A 13,765-nucleotide genomic window follows, 5' to 3' on the forward strand; every position below is an offset into this window, starting at 1 on the left:
ATAGTATGAGTGTGTTTCATGTTTGGTAATTGCAATCATTGTTGCTTTTGTTGTGGTCATCCATGTACAATGCTTGGTGTCAGTCTATTTATCTCTTGTAAAAATAAAATACAGTGTGTGTGTGTGTGAAAAAAAAAAAAAGAATGAAGGAGAGAGAGAGAGAATGTTTCTATTTTGAAAGATCTAAAACCAGGGTACGAAATAGCCCACATCCCACTGCTGAGGTGTGTGTGCAATATGCACGCAGTTATCGATCCTGTTAGGAGTCACAGGCTTTCACAGGATGCTTCTAAGGGCTGAAGTAAGAAGACTACCAACAGCAAATCCTTCATTCTAAATTTTTCTCTCTCAATAAACCATAAAAATGAACAAGGTACAAACAAGCCACTTAACTCATTATCAGCAACTGTATATATGTGCTTTTAAAACATAAAATATTCTTAAAAAAAAAAAAAGAATGCATATAGGGAAAGGCTTTGTGATCATATTCTATCCGTGGCCTTCTCCATTCCTGTTTTATTTTGTCTCTTAGTATCTCTTCCTTAGCTGGGGACATTGACAGGTCCTGTATCCTGTACAGATCTCTGTATCCTGGCCCATCCTGGTTCCAACACCCATCATTACAGTTTCAGAAGAGCCCCAGCTCCAGCTGCATGACAGCCTAGACTTATATAACAATGTAAACCCTCCTCATTGTCTGATGTACGATGACTAAGTCTTTTCCTTGATGTTGACAGCATCTTTGCTTACTCTCTCCCCTCTGCCACAGTATTGTCTCAGAAGTCTGAGATTCTACCTTGGCCCTTGTTTCCTACATTGCCCAGAAGACCTAGTCCATTGCCCACCTTTAAATCTAACTTTGCCTGATTGCTTCCCTAACTCCCAGCCTACTTCCTCTCTGTCTCCTTCCTTGGGAAACCAGAACCAGCAACTTGTATGGAGCACCTTCTCTCATACGGTTCAGTCCATGCAGTTACCTCCATCCCAGTCCCTCATGGAGTCTCACCTTGATCTTCCAGGACCACCTTGTACTGCACTTGCGTGAGCCATGCTGGAGCTTGTTCTGAACCACCTTGGTCCCCTCTTCAGGATCAGACTAGACAACTGTGTGCATTTCCTTTAGCCCTGTGCTGAAGTAAGATCAGGAATCTAAAAGGAAGAACTGTACTTTTAGCTTGATCTTCTTCTAGCTTCCTCTTGTACCTTTCAGCCCTACTTTATGCTCACCCCATCATGCCTCAGGTTATAGTATCTTCCCTTTACTGCGGAAGCTAGATGTATGACTCAAGATGAGGTCATTTCTATGATACCTGGGGCATTTGTATTTCATCTGGTTTTGCTAGGGACGGTGGCATTGTGAACTATATAGAGGTAGAAAGTGGTAAGGTACTATGATACTGGTAGGAGTCTAATACTAGATTTTTTACTAGCACTGCTAGATGTAAGTATAGTGCTGAACATTAAAGATATGAAGAGGAATAAGATTATGCCTGCTCTCAGTAGCCTTGTGATCTAGCTGGAAAAATAGTACTTTACATAGACTGATCTGTATTGATAAAATGAAGCATTGTTATGAGGCTGAGTATTGTAGTCAATAATATCCACAGTCAATCAGAGGAAGGGGTGGTCACTACCTCTGCTTTGATTCCAGAAGATCTCATGGTAGAAAAAAGACCTAACCTGGCTTTGGAAGTATAGGAGACAAGCAGAGAATTCCATATTACAAGGCTATTTGTTGAGCAGCTGTTGCCAGGGGAGTGTTTTGGGCATTGAGGAGATTTAAAAAATTGAGCAAGGTCCTTGGTTTCAGGAACTTACAATGTAATTTTAGACATAGAACTAACACAGGAGAAACATTAGTGGATGATAAATGTAATATAAATGTGGGCCACCAATTTCAGGTGCTGCAGAGGGATAGGAATCAAAGAGAGCTGAAGAGGTCACGAAAGTATTATTGAGACACTGTCTCAATAATACTTTAAATACGAGTGATATTGGGTAATGGAAAGGTATCTGGAGGGGTGAATAATGGGCAGAGAAAGAGACTCATACCAGGCAGCCACCTTGTAATAGAGAAAAACAAACCTGACTCCATATTGAATCTATTCCTTTATCTCTAAACTTTGTTCTTTGTTGTCTGTGCTTAGTCATGTTGACTCTGTATCTTTTGCAAAAGAATCTTACCTATAGCCTGAAATATACAGGATAGCCCATTCTCAAGGCTCTGGCCTTTAAAAGTATATACTTTCCATTCATATAGAGATAAAAATTGCAGAACAGAGAATAACATTTGTCTTGTTGGAGTTTACAGGAACATGGTGACCAGACTTACATGGACAGCTGCAAGAACAAAGGATTCTTGCACCAAGAAGTCTGCAACAACCAGCGATACCTCCTCCCCTTTTAGTGTAAATGAAGCCTGAATTCTAATTCTGGTAAAATGGTGCTTTGGGACATTAGTCCACCGTCATCAAGGTCTGCTGGCTTTCTGAATAAATTCTCTATTCCTTGCCCCAGCAACTCGTCTCTTGATTTATTGGCCTGTCGTGCAGCGAGCAGTACATCTTGGACTTAGTAACAACATGTTTTAGTTGGTCGGGAAGTATAACTTAATTATTGATAGAATCAACTTTCACTCTCTAATGTGTCTCAGTTTGGATGATAAATTAGCTGTTCACTGACTCTTGAGGGACTTTCCTATAATCCCTTTCAATGAACATTTTATTAATACATCTACTAGAGAGCTCTATCTTCGAAGATGCCTACTTTTTCTTGGGTTTTAGGCATCTTGAAAGTTTGCTCAATTCTGTGGTATGTCTAACATAACTTTTAGAGTGAAAAAGGGGTATACAGCACACACTATTTGTCTCTGGCCTGCAAGACTGTATTACATGCATTATAGATAACCTCCTTCCTTTGGAAGATGAGAGAGTGGAGGAAGCTGGTTTCTGTGCTTCTGATTTCACTCTATTTTCCCCTATGGATTCATTACATTACGTGCTAGAAGACAGCTCCATTTCCATTACTTGGAGTTCCAAACTCCAGAATTATGCTCAAAGAAAAAGGTATTCACTAGAAAAAGGTGAACATGGCTTCAAAAGATGTTTCCTTCTTGCAAAATATGTTTCTTTGTTGTGCAACAAAACTGTTAGCATAGCTCAACAGCTGTGTATCTGTATATCTACTAAAGCACGATACAGGTTAGTAAGTGCTAACGGGTAGATATTCATACCCCTTTGGTGAGCTGAAACTTGTTATAGTATATAGCTTTTATAGGTATAGGAAATCCATACATTTAATTTCTGTTCCTGTTTCAGGGGTACAATGAGTAGGGAATGATACTTAAGAAAATAAACAATTTGAAATTCATGGTGTTCAGTGTGGAATATAATGTGTTCTATGCCAAACCTTATGACTTACAGGAAACTAAAATAACAGTAAGTTCTGCTGGAAGGAAAAAAAAGACAACTTTTTCCAGATATTTGAATATCTTTGAATTTCTTATCTTATTTTTTCTGCATATGAATTCCCCACTCTCAAACTCCAAAAATACCTGTTTGCTATATGGTGAGATTACTACCTAGTTTGAACTTCAGATCTATATAAAAAAATTTTTTTTCAGAGCTAGCTAAACAAAACTTTTATTAGTATTATTCTGTCTGATTCTGTTTCTCTGTCTTTCTGTCTTCATTCTCATCTGGTAAATTTGGCTATGGACCTCATGAGTGCTGGCTATTTCATGAGTTATCTGGCACTCCCACTGGAAATCCTGAGAAATCAGCCTTATTTTGATGCTCTGGGTTCTAAACTCAGCCAAACCTTTAGAGTGAAAAATAAAGAGAAGAGCCTGGACCACCTTAGATGGGACCTTGTTGGAGGATCATTCAGTCCTTAAACCAGATGAACTCCAGAAATACTGAGAACTGCCACTGTATTTTGTCCTTCTGAAACTTACCCTTTTGTGGATTTGGGGGAGGAAAGCAGGGAAAATATTTCAGATGCATAATCTATATCTGTGCTGTTCAATATGGTAGCCAACCACCAAGTATGTCTATTTAAATTTAAATTAATAAAATTAAATAAAATTAAAAATTAATTTCCTTAGTTGCACTAGCCACATTTCAAGTGTTCAGTAACCACATGTGACTAGCGGCTAGAGCATCTTTGTTATTGCAGGAAATTCTGTGGGTAGTACTGATTTTTAGGATCTCCAATTAAAATGTGCAATAAAACTTACATTATATTTAGTGTGACTTTAACATGTTTACTTGGAAAAGAGAATAACATGAAAGGGTGTGGCTACTGAGGTGGTAATTTAGAAAGGACACTCTTTGTTGTGAAAAGGGAAAGTGGGAACTACATGGTAAGAAGAGATAGTCTTGTGGCTACTACTACCACGGTTCATACTAGGAAGACTTTAACTCACTTCTTCCTATAAATTCTATAACTATCTAGTCCCAAGATTCATGAAAAGTCATACATTTTCAATTTACTTCAAGAAAAATTTAGAATTACAAAATGCTAAAACTTGATGACTTAGGGAAGCTTTCATTTATATAATTATTACAGTTAAATAAAAACATATTACTTAAGGCTAATAGTCTATTACACCAAAATGGACAAAACCCCATGTGACTCCTGGCTCCATTGTTTTTTAGTGTGTAACTCTGTCCTGTCAACTTATCTTTCCTCAGTTTATTATCACCACATCAAAAACTTTTAGTAACTCCTACTTAGAGGAATTTTGTGAGAATAAGTATTAAGGCAACTGTGACTGACAGTTTATCCTAGATATTTCTATTCTAATGCTAATTCCTATGATACTATGAACATAAAGCATGTGACAAAGTTTTATTAATTGAAACAAACTGAAATTCAAAATCAAATAGGTCAGTTGAGATGAAGTCAATGTTTCTTTTTATGTTCTATAATAATCCATAAATATTCCTTAATATCCTTAAATAGCATGATTGAAATCATGTGGCTATAACTAAAAACTTTTTTCAAAATTGTGTCCTGAAATTAAAAAATGAACTCTAAATTATATTGAATTTAAACACTTATTTTTTTGATTTAATAATTCGCTTTAAGCAAATATGGTGGTCCAGTGGTCAAGACTCCACGCTTCCAGTGCAGGGGCACGGGCTCGATCTCTGGTGGGGGAGCTAAGATCTCACATGCCGCACAGTGCAGTGGCCAAGAAAATTTTTTAAAAAAGCAAAGGGTAAATAAGTCAAGTGCATGAAGACAGCAGTGCATAGAGTAATCAGAGAAATCTTGTTGATAAGATTTCAAGATGGAGGAAGCTGGTGTAAGATACCTTAGGAAAGAATTTCACATGTGCTGATTTTAAAGTATGTCTATTCACGACTTTATCCAAATGTCATTATGTCTAGAAGATGGAAAGGAAACAAACAAACAAAAATAGGTCACCCTAGAGGACAAAAACCTAATGACATTTATTTTGTTCCTTCGACAACTATTTATTGAGTATTTACAATGTTTCATGTTGTAGGCTAGCAGCTAGAAACACAATTCTGGATAACACAATCTTCTCAGTTGAGCAGGAATGGAGAGTGTGGTTCAGTGATGAATACCATCTTCAGGGAAAAAAAAACAGTCAGAAGTTAAAAACAAACAAACACAAAAATAGCAAAAGTGAGAGAGGTGAGGTCTTAAAATTATATGACACTCAAAGACCTTCGTTTTGGTTAGAAATTCCAGTTTTATCACCTGCCCCCAAAATCTCTGTGATTGAGAGTGTTATATTTACAGCTCCAGGATGAAAAATGAAAAGTCTTCTCTTTAATTAGATGTTTGCAGAAATTATGAATGGTCAGTGAAAAAAGGAGATAGGGCCAGAGCCTGATTTTGTTTTTGTTCATCATTCCTCCACCTTCTCTTTAAAGGCTACAGTTTGTTTCCCACTAATTGTCTCTGGCATGGAGTTGGCAAGCTTATCTGTGAGACTTTCCCTATTGTGGTCTAGGTCAGCTTCACCCCATGGGAGAAAAGCAGGATCTGGTTCATTGAACCAAAGACCTAAAAAAATCACTGAGGAAGTTTTCCTATAATCTTGAAGTTTATTTTGTAAACAAGTTCTCTTTAATCATAGCTTCCAAGCTATTCTGTCTTGCTTCAAAGTACTTCCACACTAGTCCCAAGACACATTTTTGGTGCATGGGCAAGGAATGGGCTGTCAAAAAGCAACCATCATTACCATTCACCACTCTGGTTAGTCTTTTTAAAAAGCCCAGAAATCTACAGCAAATTCTCTGAACAATTACTAGAAATATCTTTCAAGAAGAATTAATTTAATCAATAAATTCATTTAAAGATCTGTTTTTAAAGAGCAATTGGGGAAAGGACTCAGTATTTTAAAGAGTGATGCAGAATGACGAGGTGACCTTTCTTCTTAAAGAATCTTCAAATTCCCAACACAGTGTAAGAGTCAAGGAGATCAGAGATTGAGAGTGATAACTCTTAGTACTAATGATAAAATGAGGTGTTTCCATCCTTGGAGGATGCAGCACCATATGACTCCATGTCTACTGTACTGATCCAGTAGAGATATCTTTTAAAAATCACAGACAGAGTTAAATAAAATGTCCATAATGATAGCAGCAACCAGTTCCAGTATATACTATTTTGAGTGCCAGATACTTTTCTAAACTCTTCACATATGCTAATATACTTAATACTTGCAGCACTGCTACTCTTATTATAGATACACTTATTATGACCCCCATTTTCTTAAAGGGGAAACTGAGGCAAAGACAGTTTAAGTAACACATGAAAGACTCAGCAGTGAGTGGGTGGTGGAGCAGGGATTTAATTCTGCTATTTGGGCATTAGAGACCACACCTTTAGTATTAAGCAAAGTTGTCTTTCATAAAGGAGTGTTGAAAAAGTATGTTTTCCATGGGGCAGTCACTACTTGTATAAATATACATTCATTTATTATATGTCGTTCATTCTGTCAGTAATTGACTAAATACCTAATGTGGCTGTAGAGGCTTCTACAATATAAACTCCTTGACTAAAAGAAACAAAAACTATGGCAAAGACTTATTTAGGTGAAAGTGTACTATGATTGCCACAATTTTCTGCATGATGTAGTTGTCAAGTGGAAATTACTAGAGTAGCCTCCAACTCAGCAAAAAGCAGGGGCTTTGTTTTCCACAGTGGTTATCTCCCGAGCGCTTTGAAAGGTTCTTGTGAGGTAAAACACATTTCCTAAAGAAAGAAACAATGCTGATTTGAAACACCCTGAGGATGAATGATCTTGGTAAAAGTGGCTCACGTATATGTGAGCTGGAATTTGAGACCTCTTATGGACTGAATGTTTGTACCCTTCTCCCCCAGTTTTATATATTGAAGCCCTAATGCCCAATGTGATGGTATTAGGAGGTGGGGCCTTTGGAAGGTGATTAGGTTGAGATGAGGTCATGAGGATGGAGCCCCCATCATGGGATTAGTGCCTTTATAAGAAGAGGAAGAGACACCAGAGCTTCCACTCTGCTATGTGAGGACACAGTGAGAAGGTGGCTGTCTCCAAGCCAGGAAGAGGGCCCTCACTGGAAGCCTAATTGGCCAACACCTTGACCTTGGACATCCCAGCCTCTAGAACTATGAGGAAATACACGTCTGCTGTTTCAACCACCCATCTATGGTGTTTTGTTATGGCAGCCCGAGCAGACTAAGCTAGAACTCATGGATTCTAAGAGAGTCATTGCTCTGTAAGGACAGAAATGCACTGGCGTCATCATGAGATGAAACCAGAGAACAAAACCAAGTGTATTAGTTTCTTGTGGCTGTTCTAACAAGTGACCACAACTAGGTGGTTTAAAACAAGAGAACTTTATTCTCACAGTTCTGGAGGCCAGAAGTCCATCTTCACAGAGCTGGCAGGCCCACATTCCCTCTGGGGTCTTTAAGGGAGAATCCATTCTTTACCTCTTCCAGTTTCTGGTGGTTGTTGGCATCCCTTGACTTGTGGCCACATTGCTCTAATCTCTCCTTTTGTGGTCACATCGTCTCCTCCCTTTCAGTCTCTGTCTTCTCATTTTGTGTCTGACTCAAAACTCCCTTTGCCTTTCTCTTTTAAGGACATTGTAATCTGATTTAGGACCACCCAGATAATCCAAAATGAGCCCTTTGTCTCAAGATCCTTGATGCAAAGACCCTTTTTCCAAATAAGATCACAGTCACTGGTTCCAGAAATTAGGATGTAGACATATCTTTTTGGGGGACCACAGTTCAACCCACTATACCAAATAATGGCAAGAACAGCCACAGGAGACCTTCTCTGGGGCTGTTCTCTTTGTGAAGCTGCTGGCATTATGAACCTCCCCTTCCCCTTAGCCACAAGTACAGGAAAAGTGCTAAAACTGTGAATGAGTGTTTGTTTTATCTGAATGTGTGCACATAGCACTGGAGTGAGTATATCTGATTTGTTGCAGTTAATAAGTTCTTAAATTGCAAAACTATATGAGTTAGAGTGAGATCAACTGTCCCTGTTTAGTCTTATAATAATTCCATGCTGGGCTTGGTGAATGAAGATAAATAAAATATGGTTGTGGCCCTTGAATTAATTAACATGTTAAGTGGGAATGTGGTATTAGATTAATTCAGGTGAATGTGCTGAAGGTTTGACATTCTACAGCATTTTCTATTCCTGTCCCTTTAAGTACTTTTTGCCTCATCAGACTGTGAGTTCCTTGTCTTCATCAATTCTGTATTGTCAGTGTCTATCACAGGCTTGGAAGTATTTGGTGTTATGAGCTGTGAAGGCAAATTTGTTGTGTGAATGATTGAATGTTTGCTATGGTGATGATGCTTTTATCTGGAGGTCAATAAGTGGTCAATCCACCTATTCAGAACACAACTTAGAATAAAAGATTTAATTTTAAAATAGTCTCCCAGCATCTAAGTTAGATGCTATATCTGAGTATACATATTCTTATTTGCCTAATTCCCCAAGACTATGCAAGGCTCAACTTCCATTAATTCCTGGCTATTCAGCATCTGTTTTATCCATTCATCCACTGACAAATGCTTAGGTTGTTAAAAAAAGATTGAATTTGAATATCTTGGCTATTGTGAATAATGCTGCAATTAACATGAGGATGCAGACATCTCTTTTGATATCCTGCCTTAATTTCCTGTGGATATATATCCAGAAGTAGAATTGCTGAATCATATGGTAATTTTATTTTTAATTTTTTGAGGAACCACCATATTTTTTCTCACAGTAGCTGTACCCATTTACAGCTCCCACCAACAATGCTCAAGGATTCCCCCTTTTCCACATCCTTGCTAACACTTGTTATCTCTTGTCTTTTTGATGATGGCCATTCTAACAGGTGTGAGGTGATCTCGTGGTTTTGATTTGCATTTCCCTGATGATTTGTAATGTGAGCACATTTTTATGTACGTGCTGGCCATTTGTATGTTTTCTAGTTATTCTTGTTTGCACATGATTCTAATAATTCTGACTACAGTTTTCTGAGTAAATTAGAAAGCAAATTACAAGGGGACACATGGAGAGCAAAACAAAATCACAAGCAAAACCTTGACAGAAAAATGTTTAAAATGAGGATTTATACTTTACATAATGTTCACTGAGGATTTGGTTGTTTCATGAGTATCACATTTTTATAACATTTTATTTGCCTATATATATGCCTAATTATTTAATAAACTTCTTTTATGAAAGTATGGCAGATGGACCCTGAAAAGTACATATGTGCTGACCATTGGAAACACAAATGTATTTCTTTCATCTAAAATAGTGTGGTAACTAATATTATACATATCCATCAGTAATAGAAGCTCACATTTACTGAACAAACTGTGCTTTATGAAAATCATTTAATGTTTGATTCTCACAGGAGTTTTATGTTTTAAGTGAATAAGATGTTGTTATTACTTCCATTACACAGAGGAGAAAAGAGGCTCAGGGAACGTAAGTAAATGATTTTCCTGAGGTCACACAACTAGGGAATGATGGAGATGGTATTCTAACTCAGGGAGTGTCATGCAAGACCCATTTTCTTGTTATTCATGCCTTTGTATACTCGCAGTATCTGAGCCCTTCGCATCATCTCTGCTAGTACCACAGGGTCTTCTTTCCCCCATTGTTGCAGTTACTGAGATGTCTTTGCTCCTCATCTCAGCGTCAATATATAAGAATTCTTATCTGCTCTGATTGTCTACTGCCCCATTCATTTTCACGTTCCTCTCACTTGCACTTCTTCATGTCTTTTTACTTTGGACAATTTGTGTTCTTTCTTGTCAGGAACATACTTCTTCCTTTCTGATCAACGTAGCTGGTGGGTTTACACAGCAATTACGTTCGTTCCTGTGTATTGTAGAGAAAAGATGTTGAAGTGATAAAATAAGGACAGGGCATTGGAGACTTTAGGAAACCATGGTTTCAGAAACAGAGTTGTTTGTATTATCTCAGTTTTTGGACAGACATATTTGGGAAGTTGAAAGGGCATAAAATTTAAAGTTGGAAAGCCCAAATTCCAGATCTGACTCCCTCACATGTAGTCTCTGTTGTCGTGGACAAGGTCCTTCAGCTCTCTGAGCCTCAGACTCTTATCAATAGAATGACAATAATATCAACACAAGCAGCTACTTGAGATAATGTAAGCGGAAAGCATTAAAATATCGTAAAATTACAAAGGAGTATTAGCCATTTTTCTCTACATCCCGAGCATGACTTTGAATTAATAAATTCCTGTCTCTGATCAAAATTTTGTCTGTAGCAGAGTCTGCTCTTGATTGAAGCTGATGAGTCATAGGGGAAAGCTGACCCTAGCATCAAAGTGATCTGTAAATCTCCAGGTAATGTAGATTTCCATCAGCCAAGGTATAAGCATCCAAACCAGATTGACATGCCAGAGTACTGGCCTCTATATTGCACTGTGCCTGTTACTTCAACCTTCAGTTGCTTAGTTCCACGTACCCACAGATATTCTTGAAGGAAAGATGTCACCAAGGCTGGTTTAATTCTTGGCTTCCAAAAGGAACATCAATTCCCTTTGCTCTTTCAAAACAATTGATTGATTTGTATCTCTAAAAATCCTCCCTGAGTTTATGCTGTTTACAAGTTTATGTTATTTATTTTAGTTTTTTAAAGTTTTTATTTTATATTGGCGTATAGTTGATTCACAATGTTGTGATAGTTTCAGGTGTACAGCAAAGTGATTCAGGTATACATATACATGTATCCATTCTTTTCCTATTTCTTTTCCCATTAAGGTTGTTACATAATATTGAGCAGAGTTCCCTGTGCTATATACAGTAGGTCCTTGCTGGTTATCCATTTTAAATATAGCAGTGTGTACATGTCAATCCCACACTCCCTGACTATCCCTTCCCCCCACCCTTCCCCCCTTATGCTATTTATTTATCTATTTATTGGTTCACATCTGCTCCACGTACTTTTTGAAATAGATTTGAGGCAGCCAGTGTATACTTTTGGGGAAACAGAAGCAAAACAATGTCTAATGAGAGCCACCTCTGAGTATTATGCTGTCATAACCCCAGTTTATTAATCTTCAGGACATAAAACAAAACTTGCCATATTAATTGCCCTGCTAAGATGAAAAGGTGGTATGAAATACACTGTATGACATTGCTATCAGCTTGACTAAATAATTTAATGAATGACCTTATTGTGTTCGTACCCTGAGGCTTTTTAAAGTTAAGGGCATATTGAAAACTTATGAAGACAAAAGGTAATCTTGTGAATGTAGTTACCTGCCCATGGGTGGTGGAAGCAGACTGTCACAAAAGTCACCTTTACTGAGAGAGCTGGGATCAGCCCTGGCTTGGGTACAGCCAGCCTGTGTCCTGGGGCTAAGTAATCTGCAATCCTTGAACCATCCTGCTGCTTACTCTCTCAGAGAAATGTGTTATACACAATCACATCAAAGGGCCTCTTGCTTCTGAGTACCTTCGAGAGCATTCAGAAGGTTAACATTCTCTGTCATAGGAACACTTCTTCCCGACCTCCCTCCTTCCCTTTCTTCTTCCCTAAAGGAAGACTAAGTAAGTGACATGTATTTTGCTTACCACTTAGCATTCCTATTTTATTGAGGATAACCAGGATTTATAAGCTTAATTTTCTAGAATGACAGAAAATAATTCATATGCAAAGAAACAGTTTTATTTTTATGACTGCAAAATAATTTTTCCTGGGCAAGTTGTACACAATAAACAACAACAAAGTCAGCTTAGTGCAAATATTTAATGTGGAGTTTGAAATATCACAGATTCAGGAGCAAACTTGAGCTGAAGACATATTTTATTTGAGCTTTATGGGGTTTTATTAATTTGAACCAGAAATTGAAAATTTAGAGATTGAATGTTCAAATCAGATATTTCAGCTCCTCAAGAAAGTATTAGAAAAGGTATCCCTGGGCCCACATTCTTGCATGGCTACAAATTGGTCTCCCTGGCCCCAAATTTGACTATTGTCTATGACACACCACATAGGCATATGATGTTGGTCACAGTCATTTGCTAATCAATGATATATGCATCAACATTTGTGATCCCCATATAATCTGTTCTGTGGACAACAAATATGTTTCCATATGGTTGGTGTTTTTTCCTAAGGAACTCATAACACATAATCATAGGTAATACAATGTCTATAGTGAGGAAGCTCTATTCCCATAATAAATCAACCTCTTGTATTTAGCCATAAGAAAGCATAAGGCAGAAATTTCCTTTCCCAGTACTTGGCACCAAAATTGATTTCACAATCAGTGGCCTTATTCAGTTTTCCTTATAGTGCTTAGAGTATAATTTATACCTTAAACTGTAGTGTCCAATGTCTGTTGGTTTATCCCTCACATCTATTGGAAGTGTTCATTTGTGAGCTCTCTGACTCTAATGTTAGTAAATCTTCATTTTGAAATCTTGAAGAGTATCTAGAGCCTTAACCTGACATCACCAAGTACTTTTTTACCAGGATTTATACATTGGCCACCAAATCAAATCCCAGTGTACAAAACTGTCTTTTAATGATTGGAGAGCAGGATGGATTCCTGGTCATGCAGGACATGTTACGTGTTTTCTTTATAAATGCATTTTCAGTCATTTTACATTAATCATTGCTTTTTTGTTCTCTTCAGATCCTCAGGGGTCATAACGTGCCTTGTTCATAGTTTCTTCCAACTAATTTCCCTGCACTTTGTCCTCAGTAATCCCAAGCTACCATGACACTTATGGAACCCTTAATAATGCCCAATTCCATGAATCCTGAATATTCTAATGTTCTCTGCATTCTTTTATTTTTGTTTAGTCGTTGTTTATTTTATTTTTTTACTCGGATCTTAGGTATATTGTGTAATAAGTTTTCTAACTACCGCTTAAAGCAAAATAGCAAGCATTTCCTTCAGCACAGAAATTTCCTTTTCCTGCTGCCCACCCACCTAAATCCATCCACAGTCACTTGTGTTTAAGCCTATTAAGGTTTAGTTGACATACATTAAACGACATATACTTAAAGTGTGTAATTTGATAATTTTTAACATATATGTTAATGAAAAAATATATATACAAATTATATATCAGGATTAGATAGTAGTAGAGAACTCATCAACTGAGATCATGTGTGGTATTGTAATACCAATTGACCAAGAAAGTATAGTACAAATATTAAAATATAATAAGAAGAATAAGAATGTATAATGCATATGGCCCTGAGAAATTTTGATGGCTGAAAGCTTAGATAGTACAAACA

Source organism: Balaenoptera acutorostrata, chromosome 8 (assembly GCF_949987535.1).
Source record: "Balaenoptera acutorostrata chromosome 8, mBalAcu1.1, whole genome shotgun sequence".
Taxonomy (NCBI): domain Eukaryota; kingdom Metazoa; phylum Chordata; class Mammalia; order Artiodactyla; family Balaenopteridae; genus Balaenoptera; species Balaenoptera acutorostrata.